This window comes from Saimiri boliviensis, chromosome 5 (genome assembly GCF_048565385.1).
Source record: "Saimiri boliviensis isolate mSaiBol1 chromosome 5, mSaiBol1.pri, whole genome shotgun sequence".
In the NCBI taxonomy this organism is placed as follows: Eukaryota; Metazoa; Chordata; class Mammalia; order Primates; family Cebidae; genus Saimiri; species Saimiri boliviensis.
This window is the reverse complement of record NC_133453.1, coordinates 122069536-122092109: the sequence shown is the minus strand read 5'-3', so window position 1 is coordinate 122092109 and position 22574 is coordinate 122069536. Positions and strand designations below refer to the sequence as shown.

Sequence of the window (22574 nt, the reverse complement as noted above, 5' to 3'; positions counted from 1 at the left end):
CGGGCAATGTAGTAAGACCCGATCTCTACAAAAAAAAAAAAAAAAAAAAAAAAAAAAAAAAAATTAGCGAGGTATTGTGACATTTGCCTGTAGTCCCAGCTACTTGAGAGGCTGAGGTGGGAGGCTTCTTGTGCCTGTGAGTGCAAGGCTGCAGTGAGCCGTGATCCTTCCACTGCACTCCACCCTGGGCAACAGAGTGAGAGTTTGCCTCAAAATAATAAATAAATAAATAAATAAATATTCCCTTAAAATCAGAATAGCCATTGCTAACCCTGTTCATTCTATCTTCTGAGAAATAAGGAAAAAATAGAAAAAGGAATTTTTTAAAAAAGAAATCCCAAACAAGAAACAAAGTGAGATCTATCTACTTCTCCCAGTCTCGCCCTGAGTGCCCCGGTGTCAGTCCAAGGCCTCCAAGAAGAGATTTGCTGGAAGAAATCCCTGTGAAGGATAAAGAGGAGAGGGAGCCGGTGTACCTGGGGAACGGCTCCAGACCACAATGCCGGTCTGACAGCTGTGAACCGAGAGAGGGAAGGAAGACAGTGGGGGAAGGAGCCTCACACTGCAGAGCGGCTCTGAGAAAGACTCAGCCAGCCTGGTGCAGAGCCCCAGCATAGAGACGGCCAAGCAGAAGGTCTAACAATGAGCAGAAAGGCCCAGCTCTAGGCCTCTGCCATGCTTAGTATTGGCTGGAAACAGCCCGGGAAAGCATGGCCTCTGTGAGAACCCTGATGGATCCAAAGGTGCAGCAGCTAATGATTGTCCACCAGCTACCTCCTCGCAGCAGGTTCTCTTGGAGCGAGTTCTAAGTGGAGTCCCCATCACCGCCACAGCCTCTCCCACACCTCTGCCTCTGGTGAGCCTTCCAGCGCCTGCTGCTGCTTGGTCCCTTCTCTTTACCAATCATAACCTGTCCTGCTCCCTAGTAATCTTGGATGATTAACCATGTCAGTAACATCACTGTGGCAAGGGGATGCAGGGGACCCATAAAGATTAATCCATTCAACCTCGATCAAGCACCCACCTACCATGTGGGGATGCAAAGATACTTAGGCCTGTGGCTCGAGAAACTCCAAGTCTAGCCTAGGGATTCTCAACAATGGCTGCACATCAGCACCAGCTAGGGGGTTTTCTAAATCAGGGATCAGGTGTTGGGCATGGTGGCTCATGCCTATAATCCCAACACATTGGTAGGCTGAGGGGGACAGATCACTTGAGCCCAGGAGTTCGAGATCAGTCTGGCCAACATAGTGAACCCCAGTCTCTACTAAAAATACAAAAATTAGCTCGGTGCAGTTATGCACATCTGTAATCCCAGCTACTCAAGAGGCTTAGGCAGGAGAATCACTTGAACCTGGAAGTGGAGGTTGCAGTAAGCCAAGATCGTGCCACTGCACTCCAGCCTGGGCGACAGAGAGAGACTCTGTCTCAAATCAATCAATCAGCAATCAATCAATTAGAATCAGTTAACTATGGCCTGCTGGTCAAGTCCAGCCTGCCACATGCCACATGTTTTTGTATGGCCCACAGCTAAGAATCATCTTTACATGTTTAAGTGACTGAAAAAAATTAAGAGAAGGAGAATATTTCCTAACTTGAAATGCACATGAAAAATTTGAATTTCAGCATCCATGCATGCTGTCTTATGAGAACACAGCCTTGCTTCTTCATTTATGTATCCTCTGTGGCTGCTTTCAAGCTACCACGGCAACACTGAGGAGTCGCAACAGAGACCAGATGGCCGCAAGCCTAGGATATTTACTATCTGGCCCAGTACAGAAGGCTGCCAACTCCTGGGTGAAGGCCTTAAAAGTGTCCCTAGAATCCTGCCTCTAGGAGCTTACTGGGATGTTGGCGAGAGATGTTTTGGAGGCTCCTCAGGTCATATGCAGAAGCCAGACTGCGCAATGGGCCCAGGTTCCTGACACACCACATGCCCAACAAATACTGCATCCCACTGACCAAGAAGAAAGGAAACGATGGATTTCCTGTTGAGCATCCTCTGTGTTGTCTGACTTTAAGGAAGTTTTAGTCTTCTAACTAATTTAGAGGAAAAAATGCTGTCTGTGAAGCACAATGTTTATACTGCTACTTCTCTGCAAGTAAATACATCCTTCCTTGTTCCTAGATGTGATCCTTCAAAGCAGACTCCAGCACTAATTCATTCCTTCTGCCAAATCCTTTAAAATGTCTCATTTCTCTATCTTTCCATCTTTGCACCTCAAATTCTATCTGAAAACATGTAATCTGAGAAGATTCTTGGACCATATGAGATGTTGATGTCACTTTAAGATCTACAATCTCAATTTGTCATCTACATGAAATAAAAGGAAGAGCCTTGTTTGGTTTGAACAAAATAGAGAAACTTGCCCTTGAAAATTTTGTCTAGTTGAAGAGATCGAAAATATACATAAATAATAAATGTATGTGTCATAGAGGCTTAAAATCCACCATACAGAAATCCAGTATTCACACAAAATTGGAGTGAATGGTGCTGATGAGAGAAGGCTCTCAGTTCAGCTTCTTGCTTTGTTTTTGAGTTCTCATAAAGGACGTCCAGTTTGAGTCCACACTGAATCTTCAACTATCCCTTTCATCCCGTAATTGCCTGCCTCAGTTTCTTTTGTTTTTCCCAGCAAATGCTTTGGAATTCTCTTCACCACCATATGTATTTTCTCTTAGTGATAGTGTGTATCTCTATCTCTATCAGACCTCCTGATAGAGAACTAACTACTTTGTGTTTTCATTTTAGAGATAATCTTAACATTTCTTTACTAATTATAACAAGAAAATTTCTCGGCCAGTCACGGTGGCTCATGCCTGTAATCCCAGCAATTTGGGAGGCCAAAGTTGGTGGATCACTTGAGGTCAGGAGTTAGAGACCAGCCTGGCCAAAATTAGCCAGGCATGGTGGTGGGTGACTGCAATCCCAGCTACTCGCAAGGCTGAGGCAGGAGAATTGCTTGAACCCAGGAGGCAGAGGTTGCAGTGGGCCGAGATTGCTTCACTGTTCTCCAGCCTGGGTGACAAAGCAAGATTCCATCTCAAAAAAAAAAAAAAAGAAAGAAAAAAGAAAAAGAAAAGAAAAGAACAAATTTCTCTAAGCAATTCAAATATTTCCACAGAATAAAATGTTATTTTTTTAAGTTAGTGTTTCTCAAACCAGGATCTGAGGATAAATTATTGAGGAGGCATAAAAGTTTGTCTTTCTTGTAACCAAACATGAGGTATAATATAAAAATTCATGTTTTGACATATGGATATGCGAATTTGGAAGCATTTAAAGAATCTACCAGTGCCAAGAAACTGGGATGGTTGGACTCCTCAAGATTTTACTATCTTAATGGTTGACAGTAAATGCTGTGGCTCCACTAAAGCTGTCCACCATGAGCTAGTGGTGACCGTGGAAAGAAATGAGAGGTGTTGAAAAACTAGGAAAACATGAGGTACAAACCAGCAGTAGCCATCAACAAGCTCTCCTCTGAACCATGTTGGACTCCCGGTACAGCTGGCGATTAGGAGAGGGTGTCAGACATCATAGTGTTAACAACGCCTTCTGTAAGTTGCAGGCAAGGACATTTTTGTAGCCAAGGGGACCTAGCCTGTAAAAAGAGGGAAATGGGGTGCGTTTTAGCAGAAACAATAATATGGAGTACAAAATGGGGAATGGCACAGAGGAAAAATCAATAAAAGGAAGCATTCGTTGAGGATTTTCTCTGTAACACACACCACCTTAGCACTTCTACATCCATGGTTTTGTTCTCACAACTCTGGAAACTTATTATCTTCATTTTATGATGAGAAAACTAAGGCACAGAGAGATGAAGTGATTGCTCCAAGACAGACAGCTAGCAAGTGTCAGGCAGTGCCCACTAGAGCAGAGACACTCAGCTATTAAGCTCCACCGCCTCTCACAAGTAAACTGCTGATGGTATTCAGAAAAAGAGATCTCACTAGCTGGGAAATCAGGGAGGGTTTCACGGGTTATGGGTGACAAGACATTGACAGACATTGAACAGTCAGGAATTAGAAGGTAAACGCATCTATGATAAGGGAACAAGCATAAAAAATGGGAGAGCATTTTCTTTCCTGTTTCTTTCAGTTTCTTTATATGTGGAACCTCTCTTCCTAGTACCCATGACAATTCTTCACTCAGTGAACACTCAGATGGAAGGTGTAGTGCCAATATGGACAGAAATAGATCTGGGAAGTACGGAAGGCTCTCATTTGAAAAGAGCTTGGGAGCTTTTGGATCCAGCTGCGCCTGAAGCTAGCTAGACTTCCTCTGGCCTTTCCAGTTACCCGAGCCAGTGCATTTTTTTTTTTTTCTGGTTAAGGTGATTTGAGCTTTGTATTTTCTCACTGGCCAGTAAAAGAGTAAAGCATGAAGAATACAGTCTGAAAGCACCCAATTGTGTTTTTAAAAAATCCCACTCCAGAACCTTTGGCAGGGACCAAATCCTCATTCTCCTCCTGCTGGCCCCACCTTCCCTTAAGACGGTACCAGATAAAGAAAGTTGCTTTAAGCGTGGCAAGGAGAAAATGTCAGGAATTCCCAGGCAATCCTGTCAATGGCCGGGAAGGGAACAAGCACACCATCCCTTCCTTAGGCCTCTAGAAGCCCTCCCACTAGTGGGGTCCATTTTCCAGCCAGGCCTCCAAGCAGGCAGGCCCAAGCAGCCACATTCTGGAGAGCAGCTGCAAAGTCAGCCACGCTAATGTTCAGTTTGGTACCTAAATTATTTCTTACATAAGTGAAAGGAAAAGATGTGTCCTCTGGGAATATTTTCAGATGCACTGAAGAGAACAAAGCACTTCATGGGATTTGTTGAGAAAATAAATCAAGTTGTAGCTTCCAAAACCTTTTTAATGATCTAGTTCTCATAGTGTGATCTTCTGATCACAGCATTAACAAAACCTAGAAACTTGCTAGAAATGCAAAATCCTGGGCCCTAGCCATCTTTGGTTTAACAAGCCCCCCAGATGATTTAATGTCCGTTTTAGAGAGTTTGAGAGCTGCCATGAAAAATGTGTGAGAGTTGTGGTTTACTCTATCCATTCTATAGAAGTGTCTTTGGTTTGCTATGCTCTACAATTTAAAACAATTTAAGGCTGTATGTGGTGGCTCACACCTGTAATCCCAGAGCTTTGGGAGACTGAGATGGGAGAATCACTTGAGGCAAGAAGGTTGAGACCAGCCTGGACAACACAGTGAGACCATCCCTCTACAGAAGATTTTTAAAAATTAGTCAGGCATGGTGGCACATGCCTGTGATCTCAGCTACTCAGGAGGCTGAGGTGGAAAGATTGCTTGAGCCCAGGAGGTCAAGGCTGCAGTGAGCTATGATCACACCACTGTGCTCCAGCCTGAGCAACAGAGGATATATTAGTCAGGGTTCTCTAGAGGGACACAACTAATAAGATATATGTATATGTGAAAGGGAGTTTATTAAGGAGAATTGACTCACATGATCACAAGGTAAAGTCCCACTATAGGCTGTCAGTGAGTTGAGGAGCAAGGAAGCAAGTGGTAGATCAGCCCAAGTCCCAAAACCTCAAAAGCAGGGAAGCTGACAGGGCAACCTTCAGTCTGTGGATGAAGGCTTGAGAGCCCCTGGCAAACCACTGGTGTAAGTCCAGGAGTCCAGAAGCTGAGGAACTTGGGCTCTGATATTTGAGGGCAGGCAGCATCCAGCATGGGACAAAGAGGAAGGCCGGAAGACTCAGCAAGTTCACCCCTTCCACCTTCTTCTGCCTGCTTTATCGTAGCACACTGGCAGCTGATGAGATAGTGTCTCCAGGTTGAGGGTGGGTCTGCCTCTCCCAGTCCACTGACTCTAACGTTAATCTCCTTTGGCAACACCCTTACTGACAACCCCAGGAATAATACTTCGGATCCTTCAATCAAGTTTACACTCAACATTAGCCATCACAGAGGAAGACGCTGTCTGAAAAAAAAAAAAAAGGCAATTTAATTCTGCATCAGAAAGACAAACATATCCTTACATTTCACAGAAGTAAATGATAAGACTGGTTTGGTGCAAAGGAGTCCAGTAAAGGTTCCCCTTTGCAACTCTCTCGATTAATTCTGATATCACTGCTGCATAAAACAGGAGCAGCTCTAGAAATGTCAACACTGGGGGAAAGTGAGATTAATTTCTAAACATCTGTCTTTCTGTTCAAGACTTCTGGGGCAGAGCTATCAACCATTCACACTTTAGGCTAAGTGAGAAATCCTCTCCTTTTGATGGAAGAAACATTAAAAAACAAAAAACAGGGCCGGGCGCAGTGGCTCACACCTGTAATCACAGCACTTTGGGAGGCCGAGGCGGGTGGGTCACGAGATCAAGAGATCGAGACCATCCTGGTCAACATGATGAAACCCTGTCTCTACTAAAAATACAAAAAATTAGCTGGGCATGGTGGTGCGTGCCTGTAATCCCAGCTACTCAGGAGGCTGAGGCAGGAGAATTGCCTGAACCCAGGAGGCGGAGGTTGCAGTGAGCTGAGATCGCGCCATTGCACTCCAGCCTGGGTAACAAGAGCGAAACTCCGTCTCAAAAAAAAAAAAAAAAAAACAAGAGTATATAAGCAAGAGAAAACACATTATCCTTCCACTAGGCTATGGAAGAGATGGGATTTGCATGAGAGAGGGGATGGAAGGATATGAGAATGGGAAAGGGTTGTTTAATTTTAAAGTTAAGGACATTTGCTCTATTAACTCTTCCCCTTTTTCTTTAGCATCAGCCCTCAGCCCCTCAGTAGAAGGGACTTGAGAAGGGAAAAGGTAAGCCAGGATAGTCCAGAGATGGGTAAGCCAAACACAAAAGTGGGGTCTAGTTTAGGGTCTTAGAACTGTTGAGAGAAGGAAATGCTGATATTCCAAAGCAAGATGGTGGCCCTCTTTGACAGGCAACACCAGCTTCCAGGTTTTGCTGCCTTCTTTGCCAGTGCTTCATGGTCTCACCTTATATCCGTTATCCTTGATCCCCTTTCTGGATGGAACAATAAGAGGCTCTCCCATTTTCATTCTGTTCACTGACTTCCTAAAGGCACAGCCAAGGTTTTGCTAGGAAGACCAAAAAAGCAAATCCTCTCCCTTCTCCTCTAATCTGCAGAAAGCAAAAGCAAATGTAGATTGTTAACTGTTTTGGCACCTTAGGGATGTGTGACTTGGCGCACATATGAATGAAAATCTAATAGGAAGAAAAAAGTATGCGTTGAAAAACCTTTCTGAAAAATAAGGTGAGTTTTAGAATTAAAAAAAAAAAACAAAAAACAAAACAAAAAAAAACCAGACACAAATTCCAATCAGTTTCCATCACTCCAAACTCCATATAAACACCTCTGGGTTGTCTGTGAACAGAATTTATCAGTCAGTAAAAATCAAGGCCAAACATATATTCCCTCAGTTGATCTGGGTTGGCCTCACAGATGGAGGTAAAGTTGACACAAGTAGTCCCATTCCTGGAGGAGGGAGGGGACGCAGACTGTTTGCACAGCCCACAGGCCCCACAAGGGAGCATAACAGAAGGAACAAGCACTCCTCGCCCAATAAAACAATCCCCTCTTAAACCTGAACTTTATGACACCCACACTTAGACTCTCATCTCCTTGTCTGGGGATCACTAAGCTCTTCACCTCCCAAAGCTTCTCTGAGCTGGTACTGCGATACTGAGCTGAAAGGCAAAAAACGGCAGCTGCCATCTTCATCCTAGTACTTAGTGTTAGGCTCCCTCCCAAAATGTGTGTGGCCATTGACATTCTTTGCAACACCCATTCCTACTTGCCTCTGACTTTCTGTCCAAGTGGCTTTGTTTCCCAGTAGCAAGTGGGCAGAGCTCCCTGCAACCTCCCAGGTCTTTCCTACTTTGGCAGAGGGGAGGAGCACCCTTCCAAACAGTTCAGGACTTAGTACCAAGTATTGACTTACTACAGAGGCTAGCCTGCAGCTGGAGTACACAGGTGTGGGAGCATCCTGCTTCTGCTAAAGCTGCGGTGCTCCCAGGACAGGGCAATAGCCACCCATCCCCAAAACATCTAGTTGTCCAGCAGTGGGGGTCCCGGGTTCTCTAGCTTCTCTCAGCTCTTGTCACTTCTCAGCTCCTGGAACAGATTTGAAAGGGACTCTCTCTACCCTGCCTTCAGGAATTCAAGAAACTCAGATTTCAGAGTGTTGGCAAATTTTAAGAGAAAAAGACTAAGAAACCAAAAAAAAAAAAAAAAAAAAAAAAAAGAAAGAAAAGAAAAGCAAGGAAGAAAGAATTCACAGATTTCATCTTTCGCTACCACTGAACTGCATAAAAATAAAGACCACATTTCCAAGCCTTCTGGATTATGGTCGCAACTTGCCTTCTGCCAGGATACTCTGCCTCCAGAGCAGCACTACAAGAAGGAAATAGAAAGTTGCCAAATGCCCAGTCTGTTTACTCTGCAAATCATGCCTGGAGGAGGGGGCCTCTCCAGATGGCTCTGGGCAGGCAGTGAAGCTGAAGGTTTTGGAATGTGCTGCTGGGAGGCTCTGCAATTGCCCCAAGCAGATTCTCGCCTGGGCTGGCGACTGGAGGCACTCAGCTCCCTATCACATTTTCATCAATCATGAACTTGGAAAAACTCTCAGTGCTAGAGTTTATTATCAACTCTTAATGAAAATATATGGGTTTCACAGAATAATATGAAAAGCACAGAGTGTTTGAATGTGAAATAGCAAAATTGTTTGATTAGGTGCTAGGGCCAAAGTGATTGCCTGATTACGGCTGGGAGCAGGGTGAGGAGAAAGGCCACGGCACCATCAATACACAGAGATGATGACACCTCTGGGGATCCAGCCAGAGATCGGAGTAGCCTGATCTAGAAAGTATCAGGAGACTGCTCCAATAAAAACCATAAAAATAGATAAGCTTCTATGTTGAGCACTTATCAGGCTCTGTGAGGAGGACTCTGCAACCCAATCTCATTCAATCCTGACATCAATACCATTTTACAGATGAGGAAACTGAGGCTCAATGACATTAGTAATCTACTTAGGTCTCACTAGGTTCCAAAACCAGGTCTGTCTGATTCTAGATCTTGAGCTCTTAAGTAGGAGTCAACAAACTTTTTTTGTAAAGAGTCAAGTAATAGTAAATATTTCAGGCTTTGTGACCATATAGGGCCTATGTCTTTATTTGGAGGGTTTTGCTTTTGTTTTATGAAGTATTTTAAAAACATAAAAACCTTCTTAGTGCTCTGGCAGTACAAAAACAGGCTCCCAGATAGATTTGGCAGATTAGCCAGAGTTTACTGCTCTTCATCACCTCATGCTTCCATCTACCTTGTGACCTTGGACAAACATTTCTCCCTTTTCTGCAACCAGTGGGTCTTTGAAATGGGTTTACAAAATAAGACCAAAATAGGAAACTGGGAAATGGGCTGGTGATACCAACTTCCCAGTGTCTTTGGAATATTACCATCTACCGTAGCTTCTACTGTAGTCATTTCTTTTTTCTTTCTTTCTTTTTTTTTTTTTCAAAGCTACTGCAAATCAATACTGTAGTAATTTCTTTGTGATTTTTACATTGGATAAATCCTTCTAAACTGTAAGCTTGTAATAATTAAATAGCAAGTCACTTCAAATTTGTGTTGGAAAAACGTGACTGTAGTTAAATAAGCACACATGAAACATACAAAATATCACCTAGTCATTCGTAAGAATTTGATGTGAAAAGAGTGACATCATCATTTGGTAAATTTAATCTACAGCCTCTTCTTTAATGGACAAAGCAAACTTTAAACACATGAAATGTAAGACAAAAAATAAACCAGAGATTTACCTACCTGGAGGAAAGTTTAGGATTGTATTACTAAGTACATGGAAATAAAACAAAAAAAAAGTTGTTATTTATAATAATAATTCTAGGTAATACAAGATGTTGGGCAAGAAAGAAAAAATAACCACTGGCAACTTCACCAGCTGGTTATGATTTGCATTTATATAGCCATACCAAAGTCAATACTATATGTAGCCTAAACAAAAACTACAATAGAATTCTATTGGGAGGATGGCAGAATGAGTGGTGAGGGGGTAGTGTTTTAGATACCAGACAGAGGAGTGAACATGAGCTAAATCTTCATCTTCTCTAATAGCAAGTCAATAGATAATGGCTCAAACTGGAAGAAAAAAAAAAGAAACAGCAATATAAGCACGTAGAAATATGAAGATACATAAAAAAGAATCAACTAAAATCGTTGAAATGGTTGCCCCAGGGAGCAGGAAAATGGTGGTGGATACACAGGACTGCTATCATTTGTAACAAGTCTTGTAAAACGATTTGACTATGTGTTGTATACCTTTTAAATAAAAGCCAAATTAAAAACAGTAATTGGGCCGGGTGTGATGGCTCACACCTGTAATACCAACACTTTGGGAGGTCGAGGTGGGCGGGTCACCTGAGGTCAGGTGTTCTAGACCAGTGTGGCCAACGTTGTGAAACCCTGTCTCTACTAAAAATACAAAAATTAGCTGGGCATGATGGCGAGTGCCTGTAATCCCAGCTACTGGGAGGGCGAAGGCAGGAGAATCACTTGAGCCTGAGGTAGGCAGGGGTTGCACTAAGCCAAGATCTCACCACTGCACTCCAACCTGGGTGACAGAGTGAGACTCCACCCACCCAGCCCCCCAACAACAACAACAAAAAAAACAACTGGAGAAGAAATGATAGACTGTTCAATCAATAGTGTTATATAATAATGGAAGACAAATTTTAATTACAGCATTATCTTTAGTTACAACGTGAGTTTCTGTAATACAAATTAGCTCATACACTATTGGTAAATAAAGGAATCAGGTCAATATAATGTGAAGTCATGTTCGTATTCAAGGGTTTTCAAGAAAGTAAAGTTTTTGCAACCGATGAACAGCAGCTGACCACAACATATGCTAAAACAGCTGAATGTACAATCTGCAAAGGGACACAGTTCTATATTCAGTGCTTCTTCACTGTATATTTTTCTCTGGGCTTAGTTTGGTAACATGCCCACGGCAAGGCTTCCCCAGTCTTTGCACATTTTCCATTGTTGCTGTACTTAGCAGTCTCCATCTTTTTTTTTTAACTCTTCAACAATTAAGCTATGCTCAGTTTTTTCTCTGTTAGGTAGAATTCTATATATGCTACAATATATCATTATTTATTGAGCATTTAAACGGTCTTTTAAACCGTGCTAGTAGCTTTATTAGGATTCTTATTGTCTTTTTAGTGCTCTGGTTACAAAGTAGCTTAGGTTTTGAGTGGTCTTTCCTTAACTTTGATTTTCCCATAACCCTGTGATTTTTAGTGTGTGCTTTTGTAGAATATGAAGGTTTTCAGAAAAACTTTATCATGTTATAATAGAAGTGCTTGTACCTACTTGACATCATATATATTTATTAAAATTCTAAGCCTTCTTAGAAAATAAAGTAATTTTTAAAACAGTACTATATAAAAGCAGTGTGGTAGCAGAATTCTAAGATGAACCCCAAATCCCCAGCGGCTGGTGTATAAGACCCATATTATCTCCTCTCCTTGAGTATGACTGTGACCTGCGAATATGATTGTCATTGCTATGATGACATTATGTTAAATGGAAAATACAAAAGGATTTTTACAGATGTAATTAAGGTCACTAATCAGCACGTTTTAGATAATCAAAAGGAAAATTACCCTGGAGGGCCTGACCTAATCAGGTGACTCCTTAGAAGAGGATCTAGAAGTGAGAGAGGCTTAGAGCCTCAAAGACACTCCTACTGGCCTTGAAGAAGCAAACACCATGAGTTTCACAGCTTCAAGGAAATGAATTCTGCCATGGGAGCTTGGAAAAGGATCTCAAGCCTCAGATGAGATCCTAGCCCCAGCTAACACCTGGATTGGAGCCCTGTAAGACACCGTACAGAAGACCTGAGCTGTGCTCAGACTCCTGGTCCAGGGAAACTGTGAGTACTAGATGTATGTTGTTTTAATCTGCTGAGTTTGTGCTAGCAATTAGTTAGAAAATAGAAACAGCAATAGAAAACAAATACAGACAGAAACAATTTTTATTCCTTTTCTTTTAATTATCTTAGTTTGGGTTAGTCTTTCCTAAAGAAGGAACAGAACCTAGAATCTTGGAAAATAAAAGAGAATTTAATTATATTTCATAATATTTTGAAACTGCTAGGTAATAAAAGTCAGGGCCGGACACAGTGGTTCACACCTATAATCCTAGCACTTTGGGAGGCTGAGGTGGGTGTATCATGAGGTCAAGAGATCAAGACCATCCTGGCCAACATGGTGAATTCCTGTCTCTACTAAAAATACAAAAAAAAAAAAACTTACCTGGGCATGTTGGCCCACATCTGTAGTCTCAGATACTTGGGAGGCTGAGGCAGGACAACTGCTTGAACCTGGGAGGCAGAGGTTGCAGCAAGCCAAACTCTCACCACTGCACTCCAACCTGGGTTACAGAGTGAGATTCCATCTCTAAATAAATAAATAAATAAATGTCACCACAAATAGTGTTAAACACCAATAATATGCTAGAAAAAGATTTCTAGCACATATGCTTACTGACAGAGGAAGTGAACTTGGACACTAAGTAGAGACCAGCAGCCTCCTTCATGACATGATCAACCAGTATACGTACAGTTCTGCAATATGCAAGGTGGGGGGTGAAGGTAGGGCATGGATGATGGGGAAAACACTGGAATCTTTTCTTGCTATCCACATCGAGAAGCTGGGACAGAGATGGGTTCCCAGTTTTCCAAAGTCAGAGTGGGAACTCCAAATATGTTTTCATAAAAATGATTTGATAGCCTATTGAATCCACAGCATGGCAGACATGGCTGCCATCTTTGTAAGATGGCAAGAAGAAATTCTTCCCTAACCTCCACCAGAGGTAGCAAGAAATGAGGCTTCCTGAGAAAGTCACAGGAAATTTCCTGCTATAGAAGAAGACACTGGAGGCACAACAGCCATTTGACTTTTCTAGACCACCTAAAATTCAGCAGCATTTAAATTCACTGGAATACACATAATAAAAACCTTCGGTTAACTGGATACTTAGCATTGTTTCTATTAAGAGAAAAGAGCCGGGCGCGGTGGCTCAAGCCTGTAATCCCAGCACTTTGGGAGGCCGAGGCGGGTGGATCACGAGGTCAAGAGATCGAGACCATCCTGGTCAACATGGTGAAAGCCCGTCTCTACTGAAAATACAAAAAATTAGCTGGGCATGGTGGCACGTGCCTGTAATCCCAGCTACTCAGGAGGCTGAGGCAGGAGAATTGCCTGAACCCAGGAGGCAGAGGTTGCAGTGAGCCGAGATCACGCCATTGCACTCCAGCCTGGGTAACAAGAGCGAAACTCCGTCTCAAAAAAAAAAAAAAAAAAGAGAAAAGAGAAGTCGTGAGAAAACAAGATCTAGTATCTAGCCTTGATCGTTTAAAACATGCCTCTTCCAAAAACAGTACTGGGGTCAGTGAGCATTCATCCCAGTTTTTATTTCTTTTCACAATGACAGACTGAACAGTGAGATTTAACGATCAAGACAAAGACCCTGGAAAGGCTAAACAAATTTAATCAGCAAAAATTAATTTCTGCTGCACAGATTGTATTTATGAAGGCAGGACACAAGACACAAACATTTTGGAAAGATATTTTAACAATGAACAATTGAAACCATTTTAGCACACTTAAGTTGTCTTCAGAAAATATACCTAAGCTTGGAGGATACTTAGGAGTGGACAGACACATTCCCATATAGTCTACTATGTAATGCCAGGGCGAAGAGGCAGAATCCTACATTCCTGAAAGCTTCTAGGTAGAATAGCTGAAGTTTGGGTCATTATATGTGTCATATCAAAAGGAAAAGGCAATTACCCAAATAATTTAGCCTTTTTTCAAACCTCTCACTTGAAATAACCAGAGAATTACAAATGGCTTATTTTGTATTCTGGGCATATTTTAGGTGTGTGTTTGAATTATTCATATGAATTCTTCCATTGTCCATTTCAGTTTTCCTATGTGGAAACATTGCAAGGCTGAGAAGATACCATAGCAGAATTCTAAGCAAGTGTGTTCACAGTGGAGTCCTGGATTACGAATGGAAGCCCCAGAGCTAGGGGAAAACATCAGCCAACTGGACAGCCAGTGACTTCTTCATTTGAAGACCAGACAGAGCTGTGCTTACAGCTCTCTCTGGCCCTGTGGGGGGTACCGTTTTTCAGAGTCCAATCAAGAAATTAATGGGATTCTGTAGGATGCCTCAAATCCAGCACTTTGCAGCATGCAGAGTAATAATTATGCTCAATTACAGCCTAGCATGTGGTTTCTGGCACCACAAAAATCACCTTGTGTCAAACCAGTCTTCAAGGAAAAGAAGGGCCTGTTTTGGCACTCTTCTGAACTGCTACACATCAATCCCTAATTTCATCTCCAGAGAGCTTCCACCATTTCATATCTGCTACCGGCTGCCATGAAATCCCAGGGCTAACGTGTTCAGTGATGGCATCAATATTTCTAGGGAACTTCAAGACTCAACCTGATTCAGGGATGAACAAAGGATTCTTACTGCTCCCATCTTATAAAAATGGATCCCTGTTGAGGTCATATGATGAGAAAATAAGGCAGAAGCAAAACAGAAAACAGCCCACATTTGGAAATGGATTTATTTTAATTTTAAGGTTTCAGACAAGCCTGCTGGTTTGTTCCTTCTTGCAAGCACATACCCACCAGCTGTTTTGAATAAGAATAGGTAAAGCCAAGGCAAAGGAAACAGAAGCAGCCCAGGGCCAGTAAGGCGGCAGATGTGGAGGCCTGTGCCAACCCAAAAGTGGCAGTCGGGATGAGCCACAGCCCTCTCGCTGAGGTGCGCCGCTGGGCACAGAGATGAATTTCCAAGGCTGGGGGTTGAGATGCATTTTGAGAATCTGTTCATGCTCTATAACACTGAGAGGGCCGTAAAACCGTTGGCTTCTTGGGTCCCATTGTCTAAAATGTACTCATACTCACATATTTCAAGGAATTTCAATTTGGACTGATGATTTAGGAAGCCCCTAATTTCACCTTAACACTAGAAAGCAAGATGCAACCAGATTCAGGAGAGTCTGATCTGGAGGAGAGGGAGTGAGGTAGAGCACTGGCCAAGAAACTGGCATCGAGTAAATTACAGACATGACCAGCAATATACAATGAACTAAATACAAATGTCTACAATATTAAAGCACAAAATTATGCTTCTATCCCTATAAAACTGTCAGAAACGAACCTAACATATTGATCATCCAAGGGACTCCACTGTTCTCTAAAATGTTATATAGCACATAATAACCCTATTATAAATTTGATGTAAAATTAATATGCCAGCTTTAAGCATGAAACACTTTATATGCCTCTGTAAAATTAAGAGGCAATTGGAAGATCAATTTAAATGTCTTGAGATTACAAAAAAAGACGTCAGCTAGGAATGTCTGAAACATACTTAACTTTTCTTCCAGAAATCTTCCAGTTGTAGAAACAATCAAAATTACCCCAGTGACTAAACAGGACTTTGACAAATACACCTTGCAGTTTCACCGATCACCATTAGGTGCTATGAATCTACATGGAAACCACTTAGGGCCTCAGAAAACTCAAAGGAGTGTCAAAATGTATAAGATTTGAGTCTGAAAATAATTCCAGGCTGAAAGACCAACATGTCTCATATTAATTGTTTATGAAGTGAAGTATGTCTACAATACATTGACTGCTGCAATTGGGTTAGCAGGCCAGAGACTCCATGTGAAGGTCCTTCTGAAGGAACAGCTGTTTAAAGCTAAAAAAAATCATGCAGTTAGGGAGGCTGGCTGTGGCAGCCAAAAACCCATCTGAGAATGTCTAAATAAAGCTCATTAATCTAAAGGTGCCAAAGGATAGGTGTTGGGGTCAGGGGTTGTAGGGACGGTCTTTTCTTGGACAGAGAGCTTGGTCATGTGTGGCTTGCACTTGCAATGCTCTTGAATATGTGTATTTCCAAAGGGAAAATCTGACTCTGAGTAAGTCAGTCATACCTTGAGAAAGGCTGGTGCTAAGTAATACGGACAATTTCAACCCCAAGTGAAACTAAAAACTGGTCAAATTGGTCTGAAGTTCTCGCTTTGTCTTTTTTCCATGTCTCAGGCAGGCATAAGGGCTCCATGCCTGTAAATCCCAGCACTTTGGGATGCCAAGGTGGGAAGGTGACTTGAGGCCAGGAGTTCAAGACCAGCCTGGACAACACAGCAAGACCTCACCTCTACAAATCGTAATAATAATTAGCCCTGCATGGTGGTGTATGCTGTTAGTCCCAGCTACTTGGGAGGCTGAGGCAGGAGGTAAGAGAATCATTTGAGCTCAGGAGTTTGAGGCTGCAATGAGCTATGATCATGCCACCACACTTCAACCTGGGCAACAGAGAAAGAACGTTTCTCAAAAAGAGGAAAAGAAAAAAAAAAAAAGCCATTCTCTTTTCTTTCTCGAAAGTTAGCCTCCCATGCTACTGCCAGCTCCTGTGATGAGTCTATGTGCCTAGCTCCACCCATTTGTAAATCAGGTTCTCACCCTCTCCCATCAAAATTTAGCTTAAGTCCCATCTCCCTAGGGCAGGTGTCCCCAAACTATGGCCCACGGGCCACATGCGGTCCCCTGAGGCCATTTATCCGGCCCCCCGCTGCACTTCAGGAAGGGGCACCTCTTTCATTGGTGGTCAGTGAGTGGAGCACAGTATGTGGCGGCCCTCCAACTGTCTGAGGGACAGTGAACTGGCCCCCTGTGTAAAAAGTCTGGGGACGCCTGCCCTAGGGTATTCCTACCTTAAAAAAAATGGATGGGCAACTAGGGCATTAATTCTTAGCCATTGTTAGTAATGGCTTCATGGAAAGTCCTTCGCAAATCTATTTGCCTTTTAACAGAGGTCTTTTAGGCCTTGGTAGAGAAGTTAGTAATGAGGGCTTTGGGGCTTTTAGAGAAATAAATTAGAGCATCCCTGACTTTTACTGCAGGGTCCTTTTCCTTCTGGTTCCTTAAATGCTCTGCTACCAAACACTTCCAGAACTCTATTATTACCTGCGGCTTAGAGCAGGCGTCCCCAAACTTTTTACACAGGGGGCCAGTTCACTGTCCCTCAGACCGTTGGAGGGCCGCCACATACTGTGCTCCTCTCACTGACCACCAGTGAAAGAGGTGCCCCTTCCTGAAGTGCGGCGGGGGGCCGGATAAATGGCCTCAGGGGGCCGCATGCGGCCCCACAGGCCGTAGTTTGGGGACGCCTGGCTAGAGCCTTGGTAGAGATTCCCTATCCTGACTGTGGCAGCCCCGCCCCCAAGAGCAACTGAGCTCAGCACAGTTCTTTCCCACTCCCTTCCACCATACTTTCAGTGCCGAGGGCACTGAGAATGATGCAAAGAAGAAAGGCAGGGAGAGAAATGATTTGCATCTTAGACTGGTGCAAATTCACACTTTGTGGAGAATTAACAGCTTCTTCACAAGACATCCTCCCCAACCACCTCGAGACCAGATGCTTCTTAGCCTCCCCAGGGTGAGTCGAATGTGATCACATGAATATTAATGACCCAAATTCCCCAGGCCTAAGCATCTATTGGCCCAGTCAAGAATTTCAATTCTCAGGTTTTTTTTCTTCTGTTCCACATCTTCCTGGGAATCACCAGGATGTGTCTTACAAGTGCCAAGAGTGAACCTTGGCTATCTCTCACCCTGAGTCTGTGTTGCTGTGGAGGCACCACTCTGCAGCCTTGTTTCTCTCTGCACAGAGGCTGCTACCCACACTGGCTTGGACCTCTGCCCCAGTAAAGGGGGCAGAACTATGTCACCAGTCTCAGAGGGTTCCAATAGTGCCTGTTGGAAAGGAAAATCTACCGAATTATTGTATCCTTTCTAACTCACTTAGGATGCACACCATCTTAAATCTTATAGTGTGCTGGGATCCAGTATAACAGAACTTTCAGGCCACAGAAAGGTTTTTCCCATAGCTTGTTTCAGGGTAGGTGCCAGGATGCTATTCTTGGAACTGAAGATTAAAACATGCCATCCCAAAATATGCCATTTTCAGGTGAAGGCAATTAAGAAACAGCAAATGCAAGAAGAGATCTCTGCCCTCCTTTCTGCCTGAAAGCAGGGTATAAATTCTCTGTGAGGTATTGGTCTTTCCAATACTAGGAAGAAGAAAGCATTCTTATCACTGGAGATGAGAAGTCAACTCTGACACAAGTCTGCACAAGTAAACCTTAAAAAAATGACCCTTATTGTCCTTTAGTTTCCCCATATATTTCCCAGTTTCTTTCCTCAATTACCACCCCTAGAAGCCCAAATCCCTTTTCTTTGTCTGGTCACTTCCCCACAATCTATTGCCTTTTGTTATAATGGTACATAAGCCCCCAGGTCTCATCACTTCCTTGGGTTTTTCACTTTTTTTCTATGAAGGCCCCCTTCCTGTGCCACATGCAAATATTAACATCAAATAAAACTTAAACGATTTCCCCTTATTAATCTGTCTTTTGTCAGCTTAATTCATATCTCTTAGCCACAACATTAAGAGCAGAGAAAAAGTTGTGTCCTTCCTCACAATTACCAAGCCCTACTAAAGAATATGGCCTATCATGCTGGATTCCTTCTTTCTAGGACTCGCCGACCCTCTTTAAATCTGATCTTCCATCCAGACTTCCCTCCCAGGCATTATGGAATTTGACCTGCAAGCTACCCTCTACACAGTATTTCTAGAAAAAAATTGCTTCATTCTTACAAAATGATGTCAGATTTCTACAGTGAACTTATTTTAGAGGTGTTGTTCAAGACCAAATGCTGCCAAGGAACCCTGCTAGAGCTGAAACTCATGTCCTCAGACAGGCGTTGGATTTGTTGTCAATGGTGTTTCACAAAGCTCTTTCTTAACAAGAGCTGAGATTGGTCTCAGAGAATGCTTCTGCAACAACAAGAAAAGTTTGTCCCTGGTTCAAGGACCACACAGGCAGGGATCAAGGTGGAAAGAGATGGCTGATGGAGAGAACATCATAGAGACCTATGTGTAACTCACTCACATCAAGTTGAACAGTGCTTTGTCTTTGGGGGACAAATGCCTCAGGTTTCCAGGCTGTGCAGTTTAGATACCCAATACTTTCCAGAAGGTAGATTAAAAGTCTGTGCTTACATATTGAGGCTGCTGATTCTATTACTGAGAGCTAGACACTTAAGAGCCTCCAACACATGATTGTAGATGTCCCATCATAAAGCACTTGCTGCAATCTTCAACCCCAGACTTGGCTTGAAGAGGAAGATCCCTTCTGATGGTGAGGAGGAGGATGCCAAACCATCCAAGGTCAAGGAGGAGGCCCTGCATAAGCTGTGCTAGTCAATACGGGCAGGACTTCTTGTACCTCAGAGAATTATCTGGTTCGGACTCCATAGGCTATAAGTTTAGAGAAGGTACTGCCCAAACCCAGGTGGATCATTTCTTGGGCAAAACTTAAAGACCCAGTGCAGTGAAAACACCTATCATTTTGCTCTGGTTATGGGAAAGAGGACATCTCCTGTTTGCATACAGCAATGGTATACCTAGCAGTTCAGATGCCAGCTTGCCTGGGAGCAGTTGGGATACAGGAGCAGGAAGGAGAAGAGTCACCCCATTCCCTTGAATAAATAGGCTCTGATAACCCTGAAGGAGGCAACTCTAAAAGAAAAAACAGAACAATCAGACTGGGTCCCAGATGTTAGCAGTGAGACAGATGGTGAGGCCAGGTAAGGTCAAATGCAGCACCCAACAACCTCTCTCATTCCTAATAAAAAGATAGTTAAGGTCTCCTTTGACTCTCAGCTTATAAAGATTAGGCTACATCCAGCAGGCTATCCAAAGAGGAGATTCTGGGAATCTGAGTCTGGAAAAAGCATTACTGGAAATGAGGACCGGTCATCCTCAGCCTTCATTCATGCTGCCACCATAGAGCAGGTCATACAGACTCTGAACATGACATCCTCAATGTTAGACAGAGTTTGTCTGAGGTTATGCTGTGACCCCAGACAAGCTCTGTCACCTGAGAAAAGGAGCCAGAACAGGATAGTAGAGGCCCTGGAGAGGACAGAGGGAGAGATGTTAGTTAACATTCAGTCAGGAGGCTGCCCAATCCATACTTGAGCATGTGAAGCCTGGCATCACCAGGTGTACAGAAATATGACCCTGGGGACAGAGTTCTGAGACACAGCAGAGTAAAAAACCATGCACTGTTCACTTCCACGAAGGAAAGTTTAAGTGAAGTTGATAGAGACTTTTGAGAGTACTGACTTTTGCAGGGAGAAAGAGAAATAAACATTCTCTGCACTCTCTTGGAGACTGTATTCTTCCAGATGCTTGGTTTCAAGTAACAATAACCCAGACATCTTAAAAGGAAAAAGAATAATGTCTTGGCTCATAGAACTGAAAGCATAGGCATAAGTGCCTGTTTCAGGGAAAATTAGATACAATGTTTGCTGGAAATTGTTGCTTTGATTCTGCCTTCCTCTTGATGTGATTTGGATGTGTGTCACCACGCAAATCTCATGTTGAATTGTAATACCCAACGCTGGAGGTAGGGCATTAAATCTCGGGGGCAAATTTCTCATTGTTTGGCACCATCCTCTTGGTGCTGTCCTCCAACAGTGCGCAAGTTCTTGAGAGATCTGGTCACTTAAAAGTGTGTGAAACTGAGACAGCCAAGTGTAAAGGAGTCCCAAGAGAAACTCCAAGGGGCCTGCACACTGGAAGGAGTATGCACTGGGGTGGAGCCTTGGGAATTTCGCGCTGTTTTCAGCAGGGAGGAGCCCGGCCCCTTTTCTTCCTGGGTGAAACCTAGCATTCAGTCTGCGAGGCAGGAAGCACACTAGCAGGATTCTGGCTTTGTGGAGGGTCCCTGTCTTGCTTTTTTTCCCTTTTGCCCAATAAATTTCATTTCTTCTCACCCTTCATAGTGTCTGCAAGCCTGATCTCTCATGGGCAAGTGACAAGAACCAGCTCTTAGCTGAACTAAGGAAAAGTCCTACAACAAAACCTCCCTCCCAAGTCTCTGTTCTTCCTCCTGCTCAGACCATGAGACACACCTGCTCTCCTTTCACCTTCCACCATGATTGGAAGTTTCCTGCGGTCTCCCTAGAAGCTGATGCTGGTACTATGCTTCCTATACAGCCTGAAGAACCATGAGCCAATTAAATCTCTTTTCTTATAAATTATCCAGTCTTAGGTATTTATATGTGAGAACGAATTAATATACTTCTCTATTAGCTTCATTTTCAGGCAAGCTCCCTCACTCCTTTTGGAAAACATCAGGCTACTGTAAGCTTACAGTCCCTCTCAGATGGCCATCAACTACTCTAGGCTTACAGTCTACAGTTTAACAATCCCAAGGGAAACAAGCAAGATTCTTTTTCAATATTTCCAGCAAGAGTCCAGGCATTGATAACAATTGGTGCAGCTTGGTCATGTGCCCATCACTGGCTAGGCCAATCACTGTGCCTAGAAGGATGTGGTCTGATACATCAGGCCCATGACCTTGCCTCTGACACCTGTGGGAGGAGGGACGAGAATCGAGAGCAGGAGAGCTTAGCTCTCCAGAGGAAAATAGGTGCACCGTTACTCAGAGAAGGAGTGTTGGGAAGGCGAAACAAGTATTCACTCACCCAATGGCTTAGGAAGTCTCTTCTGCCATAAAATTGTAATATAGGTAAATGCTGGAGCTCTGAACACAGGCAGAGGTGGGCTTGAGTCCTTATGACTTAGTATGAGTGCAGTGAATGATTTCACTCCTCTAGGCCTCAGGTTTCTCACTGTAAAATGAGGGAACTGCCTTCTTTGTGGATGTACTGGGAGAGTGAAATGAAGCAATATTAACATTGATTCAATGCTAAATACTAATAGTATCTTTTCCCAACCCCCCTAGCACTTTCAGCTTAGACTAAATGGAAAGAAAGTAAAGACTTTGTCTGCTTTCTTCATGACTACGTCCCCCATCCTTCACAGACAATAGGCACCCTTGTATACAGTTGTATACCCTTGTATACCCTTGTATACAGTTGCCACAGTGTCAACATTTGTTGAATGAGTGAATGAATGATGACAAAATTAATAAATTCCTAGGGAATTCCTACTTTTCAAATATTAGCTCCTAAGCCCTAGCAAACAGAATGAATCATTCTTTCCTGTGTGTCTGCTGGTATTTTTAATTTCAGCTCTTATCAACCAGAATGTGAATCAGGACTGTGTGTGACTCAACTCAAGATCCCACTGCCTGGCACCCAGCACAGTTTATGTTACTGAATAAAAAAGATCCCCTAGTCCAAACGCCTCACCTTACAGATGGTGTAGCAGAGCCCCGGAGAGGTTAAAGAATTTGCCAAAAGTCCCACAGCTTACCAATTGAGCCATGACTTCTAGTCTACTTGTTTTCTACTTAACACTCAGGACTCTGCTTTTTTCATGCTGCCATGAGCAGTGCATGCTGCCAGGAATAAAGCGAAGTTCTTGGTCCTCTAGAAAGGAAGAGGCATCTTCAATATGAAAAGTCATCATTCGTAAAAAGTGGCATCAAGTAC

At 43.1% G+C, this 22574-nt stretch overlaps 1 long non-coding RNA gene across 1 annotated transcript; it reads right to left on the bottom strand.

Moving 5' to 3' along the window:
- Positions 1-5401: 5401 nt before the first annotated feature.
- Positions 5402-12467, bottom strand: LOC141584637 (uncharacterized). Its single transcript, XR_012517804.1, has 3 exons — positions 12330-12467; positions 6968-7112; positions 5402-5948 (listed from the first exon to the last, which is right to left on the bottom strand). It is a non-coding gene; the product is annotated as an uncharacterized LOC141584637 (long non-coding RNA).
- Positions 12468-22574: the final 10107 nt, after the last annotated feature.